The sequence below is a fragment of the Nicotiana tabacum genome, chromosome 10 (assembly GCF_000715075.1).
Source record: "Nicotiana tabacum cultivar K326 chromosome 10, ASM71507v2, whole genome shotgun sequence".
Taxonomy (NCBI): Eukaryota; Viridiplantae; Streptophyta; class Magnoliopsida; order Solanales; family Solanaceae; genus Nicotiana; species Nicotiana tabacum.
Window position 1 is genome coordinate 5039291 of NC_134089.1, and position 13566 is coordinate 5052856.

Consider the following 13566-nt stretch of genomic DNA (forward strand, 5'->3'; position numbering starts at 1 on the left):
TTAAGATACATAAAATTGAAACAAAGAAACAGAGAGAGCAATTAAAATACCAAGCTTATAATAATCACAATAAATGAATTTTTATATATGCATTCATCTTGTTACTGACTCCGCCTACTACCAACTTTACATATTAAACCAACAATACTAAGAAAAATAAGAGAAAAAAACGAAATCTATATATCTTTCTAATTTTGTCTAAAGCTCCTACTTCATATATTTAGAGGCTAGATATGCAGAGACGAGTCCACAATTTGAAGTGTACGGGTTCCTACAAATCAGACCTACTGTGTATTTAAACAAGGACCAGCATGTTCAACTCCATATTATTGGCCATGAGCATTCTTACAATATGCTGTAACTTTCCCTCCAAGAGTTGCTGATGTTAACCGTATTTGTTGCAGTGTAATATCAGTGCATGGCACTGAATTACTACAATTCAAGTTTATTGCTATATCTGTACTTGATGTTCCTTTCATGTTCTCGTAAACAACATTGCTAATGTGTACTCCTATTGGCTGTGATGAAAAAAGAAAAACTCATGAGTTCGATATTAATTCGAACTATGTATACATATGTAACAAAATAAAATAAAGTTAACTTGTTTTACCATTTCTTTACAGGCTCCTCGGACATCACAATAATTTTGGTCAATGATAATGGGGTTGTCCATAGAGTTGAATTCAAGATTCTCAAATCGAACATCTCGTACATATCCTGTGCCAACCTATTCATATATTTAACAAGAAGTCAATTTTTTCCAATTGATTTTTTTTTTTTTTTTTTTTTTTTGGTAAATGATCAATATATCTACATTATATGTACCTGCCATGTCTTGATACGAGCTCCATTTGTTGTTCCGGAGAAGAAAGAATTGCTCACATTGATATTCTCCACTTGAGTTAAATTACCACCTTTTCCTAAGCTTCCAATGCTGTGATCCTATATATATAAGCAGTACGATTAAAATTCATTACCTTTTGGAATTTAATCTTGACTTATTAAAAAAATACATATTAAGAATCACTAGGTCTTTGTGTGACCTATAGGTCACGGGTTCGAGCCGTGGAAATAGCTGCTAATGCTTGCATTACTGTAGGTTGTCTACGTCACATCTCTAGAGGTGCGACCCTTCCCCGAACCCTGCGTGAATGCGGGATACTTCGTGGACTATAGTAATTAAGTACTTTAGAGAAAAAGAAACAACCTTATACCATGACCTGGTCCACAATGGATATCAGATATATTAATATAAGAACTATGATCTCCAATTGAAATACAATCATTCCCTGTCCATCACAAGGCCAAATTAAACAAGTCATTACATAAGTAATAGTAAAAACAGAATATCATAACACGAAACGCTGGACAATTGCTAAGAACAATTCTACTTAGACTCTTCGAAAATATCGTCCGAATATGTGATGAATCCTCAAAAAACAATGCATTTTTGGCAGATTCAACACGAGGGCATGCAACAGTATATTTCAAAGAGTTCGAACAATATAGGTTAAAAACACGTAGCAGAGCTTATATTAGAATTGGTAATGGTCACAAATTGAGAAGACTGAATATGAATTCCATCGTTATTTGGAGAATATCTTGGAGACTGGCTAAATACATGTTCGACCATGAAATCATTGCAACCCCTAACGAGTATATGAGTTTGTGTACTATTGATAAAGTTGATGTTGCTTATGGAACTTTTATTGCATGAAAGGAACTTCATGGCCTGTCGAATATAATTTACTTATTAGTGAAATTAAATAGAGTTTATCAATTCTCTTAGGGGTTGTTTCGGCGCAATTTATCCCAACCAAATGTGGGATAAACTTAACTCAAATTTAATCCCGAGATTAATTATCCATTATCCCTCGTAACAAACGAGCCCTTCGAGTTAATTAAGAATTCAAAATTAAAGGGTGTCAAGAGAACTTACAGTAGAAGCTAATTTTGTGCATCCTGGCTGAAAAACAAAAGGAGGATAAAACTGTAAATATATAACTAATAGCATTAATCATGAGGGGATTTTTATAAAATTACTCTTATCATGTATTACTTGAATTAATTGTAATTACAATATGAAGTAGTAAGGGTGAAATTGGAAGAAAAATCATACATACATATACCTTTGATTTTTTAAAAATGACAAATTATTTGAAATATAATTTACTTTTCACTAAAGTATAGCATATTACAAAAGACTAAGACATACCATATTAGGATGGTGTCTACATGATTGATCCCACCATTCTTTTCCTTGGCCATCAATGGATCCCAAGCCATCAACATATAAACCATTAAGAAGTCTCCCTGATATCTATATGAGAAGTCATATATATATGAATTAAGAAAATATTAATGACTTAATACTATTCCGTTCGTTCCACTTTATGTGGCGTAATTCGAAGTAAGAGAATCAAATAAACTAATTTTCAGTGTGAATCCGAGCATAAAGTTTTTTATTTTTTCTTTTGAAATAAAACTTACATATTTAAATATTATATAAAAAAATATAATAAGACACATTCAATATATTTAAAAAGTATTTAAAAAAACATGGACAAAGAATTTTTTTTGACTTTTCAAATAGTAATTGTGTCACATAAATTAGAACATACATATAGGGCCGTTACCAGAAATTTGATGTTGCCAGAATTACAAGGGCCGTTAAACATCACAGGATTAAGTAAAAATGTCTTATTAGGAGAAATAATGTTTTATAATGTCTTATTAAGTAAAAACATCACTTATTTTAAAATGAAATTCTATATTTCCGAGGCCTTGAAAACCTCATTTAGAGTTACCTCGATTTGCGTGCGCAGTCCGGGCGCGTAGCCGGAAAGCTTAAATATAAAAATCTATGAAAAATGATAAAATTTGGTTAATTTGACTTCGGTCAACGTTTTGGATAAACGAACCCGGACCCGTGATTTGATGGTCCCGGAGGATCCGTAGGAAAATATGGGACTTGGGCGTGTGCCCGGAATCGGATTCCGAGGTCCTAAGCCCGAGAAATGAATTTTTAAAGAAAATTGTTTTCAGAAATTGTTTAAGGAAATTTAAAATGAAATTTGATTAGAACGTGATGGTATCGGGCCCGTATTTGGGTTCCGGCGCCCGGTACAGGTCTTATATATGATTTAAGACATTTCTATAAAATTTGGTGAAAAACGAATGTCATTTGACGTGATTCGGACCTAAATTACTAAAGTTGATGTTTTAAGAAGTTTGAGAAAATTCTACGATTTTGAGGTTTAATTCGTTGTTATTGATGTTATTTTGGTGATATGAGTACACGAACAAATCCGTAGGATATTTTTGAGGTTGTGCGTATATTTGGTTTGGAACCCCGAGGGCTCGGGTGAGGTTTGGATAGGCCACGGGTTGCATTTTTGAACTTAGAAATTGCAGAAAATTTTTGTTGGTATGAACAGGCTTGCAGGCTTCGCATTTGCAAAGCCTGGCTCACAAATACGAAGGCTGGATCACAAATGCGAAACCAGCCTAGGCCTGCCTTGACTCGCAAATGCGAGGTTTTTTTTGCAAATGCGAAGGTTTGCCTATTGGCCAGGGATCGCAAATGCGAAGTCGCAAATGCGACAATAGTTTCGCAAATGCAAAAGTTTGGGATTTCTGAAGGGTTCGCAAATGCGAACCCTGTTTCGCATTTCCCAGCTTATCAGGGGTCGGGGTGCGAACTGTTCGCAATTCCCATACCTATGACCTGCAACTTTATACTTAACCGATTTTAAAACCCATTTTTCATATTCTCTCAAACATAAACACACTTAGGCGATTTTTCAAGGATTCCTTCTTCTCCAAATCAATTGTAAGTCATTTTTAAGTAGTTTTCTTCAATTATTAACATCTTTTAACATGATTTCAACTTCACATCAATGATTTTCATAGGGAAAATTGGGTGTATTGGGTAGAACCTAGGTTCTTCAAAAATTAGGGATTTGGACCTCGATTTGAGGTCCGATTTCAAAATAAATCATATATTTGGGTTCATGGGGGAATGGGTAATCGGGTTTTGGTCCGAACCTCGGGCTTTGACCATGTGGACCCGAGGGCGATTTTTGACTTTTTGGGTAAAACTTTGGAAAACTCACTTTCATGCATTAGGGTTGATTCATTTAGTGTTTATTGATGTAATTAAGTAATTTGTGGCTAGATACGACCGAATTGGCGGTGGAATATAGGGGTAAAGCTATAATTGATCTTTGAGTTGTGTTCGAGGCATCGAGGTAAGTGTTTGGTCTAACCCTAGCTTGAGGGATTAGGAGTTGTGCCCTATTTGCTAATTTCTTGTAGAGTACGACGTATAGGCATGGTGACGAGTATCTATACGTTGGTGTCGAGCATGACCGTGAGTCTTAAATTGATATTTGTCGTGTTCCTAAATGATTCTACAGATGCTTTAATGGATGATTCTCGATATTGGGTAAGGATTTAGTTTATTTTCGTGGAACTCATTTATGACTGAGCATCAGTATTAATTGAGCTGAGTAGAAGTGGAGTTAAGATTGGTTATAGCTGATTCTCCCTTGCCGGGATGTTTGTTTCGATATTGTTGTTCCCTTGCCGGGAAGTTATTATACTATTTTAATTTGTTCCCTTACTGGGAAGTTATATATTGCTTTGTTCCCTTGCCGGGATTTCCTTGTGCTTTTGTTTTGGCTTGGAATGGGAGGGGGTGGTACGCCTACCACAAGATTTGATGAAATGGGAGCGGGTGGTACACCTACCACAAGATTTAATGAAAAGGGAGCGGGTGGTACACCTACCACGAGATTTAATGAAATGGGAGCGGGTGGTACGCCTACCACAAGATATAATGAAATGGGAGCGGCTGGTACGCCTACCACAAGATATGATGAAATGGGATCGGGTTGCACGCCTGCAGCAAGATGTGAACCGAAAGTGAAATCTGCCTTTGTTTTCCTTATCCTTGTTAGAAGTTGAATTTTGATTTCCTTATAATTCTCTTGAGATTCTGCTTTATTTGTTATTTCCCCAAGCATGTTTTCCCCTTCCCAGCTTTTATTGCTTGTATCAGTTTATTTCCCTCAATGTATATATATAACTGCACAGGTTTATCTGGAGTCTGGTCCTAGCCTCGTCACTACCTCGCCGAGGCTAGGCCAGGCACTTACCGGCACATGGAGTCGGTTGTGCTGATACTACACTCTGCACTCTGTGCAGATACCGGAGCAGCACTTGGTCAGCAGTAGTAGGGGAGCCAACCTTCAGTCCACCGAGACTCCGAGGTAGCCCTGCAGGCGTCTGCAGGCCCAACGTCTCTTCTATCAGTTTTTATGTTCTGTTATCATTTGTACTCAAAACAGACTATGTTCTTTTCTTTCAAACACTTATTTGTAGTACTCATAGTTAGTCCGTGAACGTTGTGACATCAGTTTCTGGGTAGAGGCACATGTGAAGTTTCTTATTATTTTGGTTCATTTTATCTAAGTCTTCCGCTTAATCTCATATTCCGCTGTTATTTAAATGTTTATCGCTCGTTAATGTATGTTATAAAAAGGATTAAAACAAAAGAGTTAAGACTTTCTAATTTTATGGCTTGCCTAGCTTCTACGAGTAGGCGCCATCACAACTCTCGAGGGTGGGAAATCCGGGTCGTGACAAATAATCACTTCAGGAGATCCTGCTGATGACGAACATGCATGGTTCCATGCATTTAGGAAAGCCTGGAAATAAACGAAAATAAATCTTTAATCAATATACTTAAGCGCAATATATATAAGGAACGTAAATTAAACAAGACTTACTTTAGAATTATCAGTAATTCTATCAGCAGTAGCTCCATAATCAAGGACATTAAAACTGCCTGAGTTGCCAATTAATCTTGCACATGATATGCTAGTATTTGTTAAGCTAAGAATGAGCAAGAGGGCCAAAGTTTTCTACCAAAAAAAAAAAAAATGCATGCAGAAAGTCAGAAATTTAATGAACGTGCATGGCAAAGAAATAATCACCACCACAACAAAAAAAAAAAACAAATAATTATGGCATATTATCATGTAAAATTTCAATGGTTAATTAGTAATAAAATAAAAGAGAGAAATTTCAAGAAAATATTTACCATGGTGTATGAAGAATTAGAGGAACACATTTGCAAATAGTGATTGTCTGCACCATGACCAAAAATTAGTTCAAAGAGTTATCGAAAATTTTAATATATATCAAAATTATCGGAATAGAAATCGAAGAAATTAAAAAAAAATCTAGTGAGGACTAGAAGAACTTTTAAAATTTAGAGAAATTAGCTTCTCTAGTATTAATGAACTAACATGTCAATAACAAGAATAACTTTTAAACTTTAGGAAAAAAAAATTACAAGAAAAATGAGGAACCAAATGGCCTTAATTTTATACAATAAAAGCATGTATGTGTTTAGTACTATAAAAAAGTTTTTTAAACATAAAGTAGCAATATTTCGACTCGTACCCTAGCCAGTTCTACGAACAATTCATTCCCTTCTTTCAAAAAATAAAAATAAACAATAGAAAAGAAGCTTCTATATTTTGCAATGCAATGCAAAATAACGAAATTATTTTGTATGCAATGAAAAATAAAGAAATTATTGTGCATGCATGAGAAACGATAGTAGCTATACCTTTTTCCAAGAGTATTATTTTTGTCAATTGTGATCTAACATCTATATATAGTGAGAAATATGTATACGAGATAAGTACATCGTTTTATATGATGAGTCGTGAGTGTGTCATCAGTAACAGTCTGCTTATAAGTATAAGAAAGACGAATGTATATATAAAAGCTAAATAGTAGTAAATTAAGCATATATCACAGGTAAGAGATAGATACAAACATATAAGTGTCCTAATAGATTCGTCATTGAGGATGGAAAGAAGAATCTTTCCTTTTATTAATTTTTTGCTAGCTTTTTCTATTAATATGATGTGATTCCGAAAAAGGAAAGTACAGGTGGACTAGTACTTAATTAATTAAAACTTAAGTTTTTTTAAGAATCATTAATGTGGCTAGAATTTAAGATACCTTAAATTTAATTCCATTTATGACTTACTTTATCGATCTGATGTTGTATGCAATTCAGAATGTTATTACAAGTTACTTACCATTTATATTAGATTACCAATCAATATTTTATTAAATAAAATTGCATATGGTTATTTTTTAAATGGCCTAATTGTATAAATATTTTTTATACCATCAATACATTTAACTTTAAACTCAAAAATTTAATAGGATATAGATATGAGCGTGAAACCTTATTATTTAAGAACACTTAATTATTGAAACAAGACCATAACTCAGAAATGAATATCTAAAAATGTAGTACTCCTATCTCTGTATGGCCCTTTTCGCTTATTGAGATTCAAATTATATTAACTTTGACTGTTTTTAAAATATATATTTTTATTATATTGATATGAGAAAAATTATAATTTATAATATTTTTATTTAATTTTCAATATTTAAATTTTTAAAGTATTAATTTGATAAAATATTTCAATTTAGCTTCAAAAATTAGTTAAATTAACTTACAAGAAACGAAACATATTACATAAATCAGGACAGATGGAATAAGATGTAACGATCCGGCCGGTCGTTTCATGAGTTTCAGTCACATTCTCCCCATTTCTGCTTCCTTATGTGTCGTTCAACTACATTTTATCGTATCGTGTTGGTTGGGTCGGGTTTGGAGTAGTTTTGGAGTAATATGAGACACTTAGTCTCTTAAGTTGGTCATTTAGTTGGAAAAGTCAACCGAAAGTTGATTTGTGAGTAACTGATCTCGGAATTTAATTTTTATGATTCGAATAGCTTCGTTAGATGATTTAGGACTTAGGAGCGTGATCGGAATGTAATTTGGAGGTCCATGGTAGATTTAGGCTTGAATTGGTGAAATTGGAATTTTGACATTTTCCGGTTGGTAGTGAAAATCTTGATATCGAGTTCGGAATGGAATTCCAAAAATTGGAGTAGGTTCGTTGTGTCATTTGTGACGTGTATGCAAAATTTCAGGTCATTCATAGAAGATTTGATAGACTTTTTGATCGTTAGCGGAGCTCGGAAGTTTTGGAATCCTTAGGCTTGAATCCGAGGGTGCTTTAATGTTTCGATATTGTTTTGAGTGTTCCGAAGGTTGGTATTAGTTAGAATGATGATTTGTGACTTGTTCGTATTTTTGGTTGAGGTTCCGGGGGCCTCGGGATTAATTCGGAAGGTTGTCGAAAAGTTTGGTATTGAAAATGAGCAGCTTCAGCTGCTGGGTTCTGTCATAACCGCACCTGCGGAGAGGGAACCGCAGGTGTGACGTCCGCCGGAGCGAGGAAGTAGCCGCAGATGCGTCCATAAGTGAGAAGACCAGGAGCTGTAGGTGTAGAAGAAGGAACACACTTGCGTTACCGCAGGTGCGGGTAGGGAGGCGCAGGTGCGGTTTAAGGGAAATAAGTGAAAACCACAGATACGGTTGGGTAGATCGCAGAAGCGGTACCGCAGAAGTGAGAAAAGGACCGCATGTGCGAAATCCCAAGGTCAGAAAGTATATAAGCTTCCCTTCGTGCAATTTTTACCATTTCCACCATTTTTGAGACGGGCTTGGAGCTTTTTGAGAGGTTTTGAAGAGGGTTCGAGGGGTAACGCTTGAAGGTAAGATTTTTGAACTCAATACTCGATTCTATGGTAATTCCTAGCTGTTTAGACATGAAACTAGTGGAAATTAAGGGTTAAAATTAGAAAATAAGGGCTTGAAATTGGAGAGTTTAAATTGGGGATTTGAGGGGCTATTTGAGGTCCATTTTGATGTTCTTGGTATGTATAGACTTGTAGGAGGATAAAGATTCTAGTGATGTAATTTTCATAAATTTTGAGACGTGGGCCCCGGGGTCGGGTTTGACCAATTTCGGGATTATGAGGTTAATTTGATAATTTTTGAGTGGGATTTGTCTCTTTGGCTTGTATTGATGTTATGACTCTAATTTTGGATAGATTCGAAACGATTTGAGGCCGAGTTGAGAGGCAAGGGCATTGCAGAGTAGATTTTCGTCCTGTTTATGGTATGTAAACTCTTGTAAATCTAGACCTGAGGGTATGAAACCCCGGAATTTCATACTGTTTTGATAAATGAGGTAACACAAATGCTAGGTGACGAGCATATGGGCATGCTCCCGTATGGATTGTGACTTGGTCCGTTCCGTGGCGATTGTATGGTTGCATATTTTGATAAACTGTATATGATATCCATGAGTTTTAGAAATGAATCTATTAACTTGGGCTGAATACTATGTTTGTGGCCTTGTGCCGAACTGTTTGGACCCTCAGGGGTATTTTACTACTTTCCTCACAGGGTTTGATTTGAAAGCATATCCTTAGTCATGATTTTTACCTGTTTATTTTGATTCAGTTTCATTACTCTACTTTTAAATATATGGAAACTGTTTGGGCTGAATTCCCTGATTTTTACTAAAATGCCCGTGTGGCTATAAGGTTAATGACTGAGAGAGGTCGAGGACCTGATGGTGAGGATTATATATATTTATGGATCGGGCTACACGCTGCAGCGATATAGCGCTTGGGCTGTAGGAGCCCATCCGGAGTCTGCACACCCCCAGTGAGCGCAATCGACTATATATTACGGATCGGGTTGCACGCCGCAGCGGTATAATTATGAGATATCTATTGAGCGAGAGTGCTGAGTGTGAGTACTGATTGACGAGAGTTGCGTCACGAGTGACATGAGAGTTACTTATTGCATAGTACTCCCTCCGATCAGCTGTATGTGGCTTGATTCCGAATATGAGGACCAAAGTTCTTAATGTTGACCATAAAATTAAACATATTTTCAAGTTTTTTTAAAAAAATAAAATTTTGTATACTTGAAAATTACATAAAAATAGTATAAATCATAATAATTTAAAGATACTTTTAGTTTTATGTTCTTAAATAGATATATGTATAACATATCAAAAATATCCTTTGAATCATGTGGTAAACATGTCATACAAATTGGAATATCATTAAGAATAAAATAAGAATGTTAGAATTAGTGGTAGAACTAAGTAGTATAAAGGGGATTCAACCGAACCCCTTCGTCAAAAAATTTCAATATGCAAATAGATTAAAAATATTTTTTTGGTTATATGTGACTAGCTGATGAATCTCCCATGAAGAAAAAGTAACGTTTAGCGGGAGTAGTAAAGAGGGTTCAAAATAAGAATGTAAAAACCAGTTGCTGCACCAGCTCCAGTGTTATTGTACTCACCATAGTACAAAGTTTGTAGGAAATCTCCACTCCATGGTAACCAACCAGTTGCATCAATTAGGCCATCAATATTACTCTTCATAAATACTGTTGTTGAGTAATTCTTCCACGGCCTACCAAGATAACTCTTAAATAAATCTTGCGCAGGTCTTAGGTCTGATGCTGCAATTATGCGCGAATTATGTATTATAATTCCAGTATTTTCATGAGGACATGTTTTTCCTTGCGGTGTGATAGTGTTTGACTGGCCAGTCTTTGGCTTTCTTAGGTAAATATTGCAATTTTGGAACACTGCAGTGGCATCGCCAAATATGAAATCTACTGTTCCATATATGTCACAATCGCGATAAAATTGTCGTTGTTTGTGTACATATAATGTGTCTTGATATCCTTTGAAACTGCAACGATAATATACTGATAAATCTGATTCAGAACGAAGAGCAACTGCTTGGCCATTTTCAGGTCCTGCTGTATTTTCAAAGGTTATATCCTTGGCAAGGAAGCCACCTCCAGACACACCTAAGTCATAAATAAAAACACAAAATGAAAATATTGGGTTATAAAGTGTTGTACTAATTAAGAGTACGTGCATGGAAATATAATTGATGCATGCATGCATGCAGGCGAGAGAAACTAATGAATATATAATGCAATAATCAACTCTCGTTCTTCTTTCTTATCTCTTATAACTAAATTGTTTAATTATAAATACTTATAATAACTCGTTGAGTATTTCTCTAATAACATTACAATAAACTTACCAAAAGTTGCTGAACCAGAAGTTGAATAGCCAGTAACATTACTTCTATTTCCACTGATAATTGTAGCATCAATCCCATCTCCAATAAACATCAAATTATTCATGGTATTCTCGACCTCCACATACTCCGTATAATTACCTCTTTTCACATATATCACAAATCTCCCCGTGCCATTCCTCATGCTATTTACTGCAGTTAAAGCTTCAGAAATAGTCTTATATTTCCCAGAACCATCTTGAGCCACCACGATATCGGCCTTTATTGGGGTTCCTTGCTGTAAAAGCTTCATGTCGGTTACAGAAAGATATTCTGGAAATATATCTGCCAGTGGTGAAGACAGAAATCCTAACAATGGACTTTAAAACTTATGTTAGAACTAAGAATGCATGTAACACTTGGAATTAAAACTTAACACTTAAACGAAGTTTAGAATCAAATTATTTACCAATACACTAACTGTTTTCCCCATGTTAAAGGGGACGATTTACATTTTCTTACCTGTTTGAGATTCAATTAAACCGCCTTCAGACCATGCAACTCCGCCCCTAAGTAAACGTCGGCCCTTAAGTTGGGAATGTGATGACAATGAAGCTGAAGGTAAAGTCGTGGCTTTGTTTATGGCAAGAGAGTTGCAAAGATTTTCGACGAAATTAAATCATTTAACACAGAGGGAAATTTCTCCAAATATGATGATAATTGGAAATCATGGAATCCATTTAAGCATGTTTGATGATTAGCCATAGCTGCACTTAGCATGTTTGAACATCATTTGTCTTCCCGTAGTTGTTGATGGACCTGTTATACAAAGTTGTTGGGAATAAACCCCGTAAAATAATATTCACGGTATTAGTGATAAACGCGGACCACTAAATTATGGTTAAATCAGCAAGAATAAAAATGCAGCAAAAGTGACACCAAGATTTTACGTGGAAACCCTTCTGAATAAGGGAAAAAACCACGACCAAGAAGAGCAACTGATATCACTATAGCGAGTAATTTTACATTGTGTAGTAACGAGTAAAAATACTTCTAAAACCACTACACCCTCAAAAGAAATAAATGTTCTTTTGCTTTTTTCACCTCACTACAATATCTTGCTCTCTCTCTTTTCTTTCTTTGTTGGTGTGTAGAAATGAGAGTTAAAGCTCTCCTTTTATAGCCAAAAAACTCACTCTCTAAAGCCTACAATATTTGACAATTCGCACACCCTTTTCACAATTTCAACAAGGTTGACTACCAAACCAAACTAAGTCAATAAAATTTGCTACCAAATTATACCAATTCAACAAGGTTCGCTACCAAACCAAACCAAATCAACAAAATTGGCTACCAAATCATTTAAATGAGATGGACACCATATCAAAAGTATCTTCGTAAAGTTTTAAGCAATCAGCCCAAGCCAACTTCCCTAACTCGTTGAATGAACTTATATTCATAGCTAAAATCTCTTTACGAGCATTTTCAGCTTGAGATAGGGTTACCCTAAGAAGGGTGGGAACTGCAGTACTGACTATGAGTCCGGCAGAAATCAGTAGCTTTGACCTAAACTTCGAAAGAAGGAGAGGAAGCAAAATAAAATACAGACTTAAACTAATCAATTTAGCCATGTGTGTAACAGATGTTTTGATCAGTAGCTTTGGTATTATATGTGAAATAATATGGTTTGAGTAATGATAAATGTTGGTTAAAGAGGAATGATTTATTTATATAGGCAAATTATAATGCCTATAGCTCGATTCCGATAACTATCACTATGTAGTTTTACATGTCACACGATGTAGTTTCCATTTTAACATAGTAATAGTTAATGCATATGTATCGTAAAAATTACCTATAATATACCTTAAAATTGTGTAAATATTTTTTTATAATGCCTTAGTTTGATTCCGATAACCATCGAGATGTAGTTTTACATGTCATAGCACGGTATAGTTTCCATTTTTAACATAGTATAGTTAATATTTATTGTAGATATTTACCTATAATTACCTTATAAGTGATCGGATTGTGTAAATTTTTTTCTTTTGCATAGTCATTGCATTAAGCTTAAATTCTATCCTATCGAATTTATATACGGTAAATGTAATTTTATGTGTCATGATATTTTATAGTTTCCATAATTATGACAATTTACCAGTTAATGTGGACTATAAAAATCGACCTATTACCTCAATATAAGTGATTTATTTTTATTGTTTATTCTCATCTTTATCCAATTTGACGCTTCATTAATATTAATATGTCCGACCACCTTTATCCCAATTGAAATTTCAATAATGTTTAGTACCTTGATCCCTACTTTAACAAAACCGTAGTATTATTTGCACGCTGCTTCCCTTTAATTACACAACATTCCTCAATTTTCTATGTAATTCAACCTATTTAGCATGTTATTTATTTAAACTTTTCCAGCATATTTTTTTAGTAAAAATAGCACGGGCTAGCGAGTTTTCGGATTGGTCATTCAAAAATAGCCAGCGTTTGCCAAGTCATTAACAAATAGTCATTATTTTGCTACAACAGAGACTGATCCAG

The 13566-nt window shown here is 34.9% G+C and overlaps 1 pseudogene; it reads right to left on the reverse strand.

Annotated features, from left to right (window-relative positions):
• Positions 1–326: 326 nt before the first annotated feature.
• On the reverse strand, positions 327–12638 carry LOC107811793 (pectinesterase 2-like; annotated as a pseudogene).
• Positions 12639–13566: the final 928 nt, after the last annotated feature.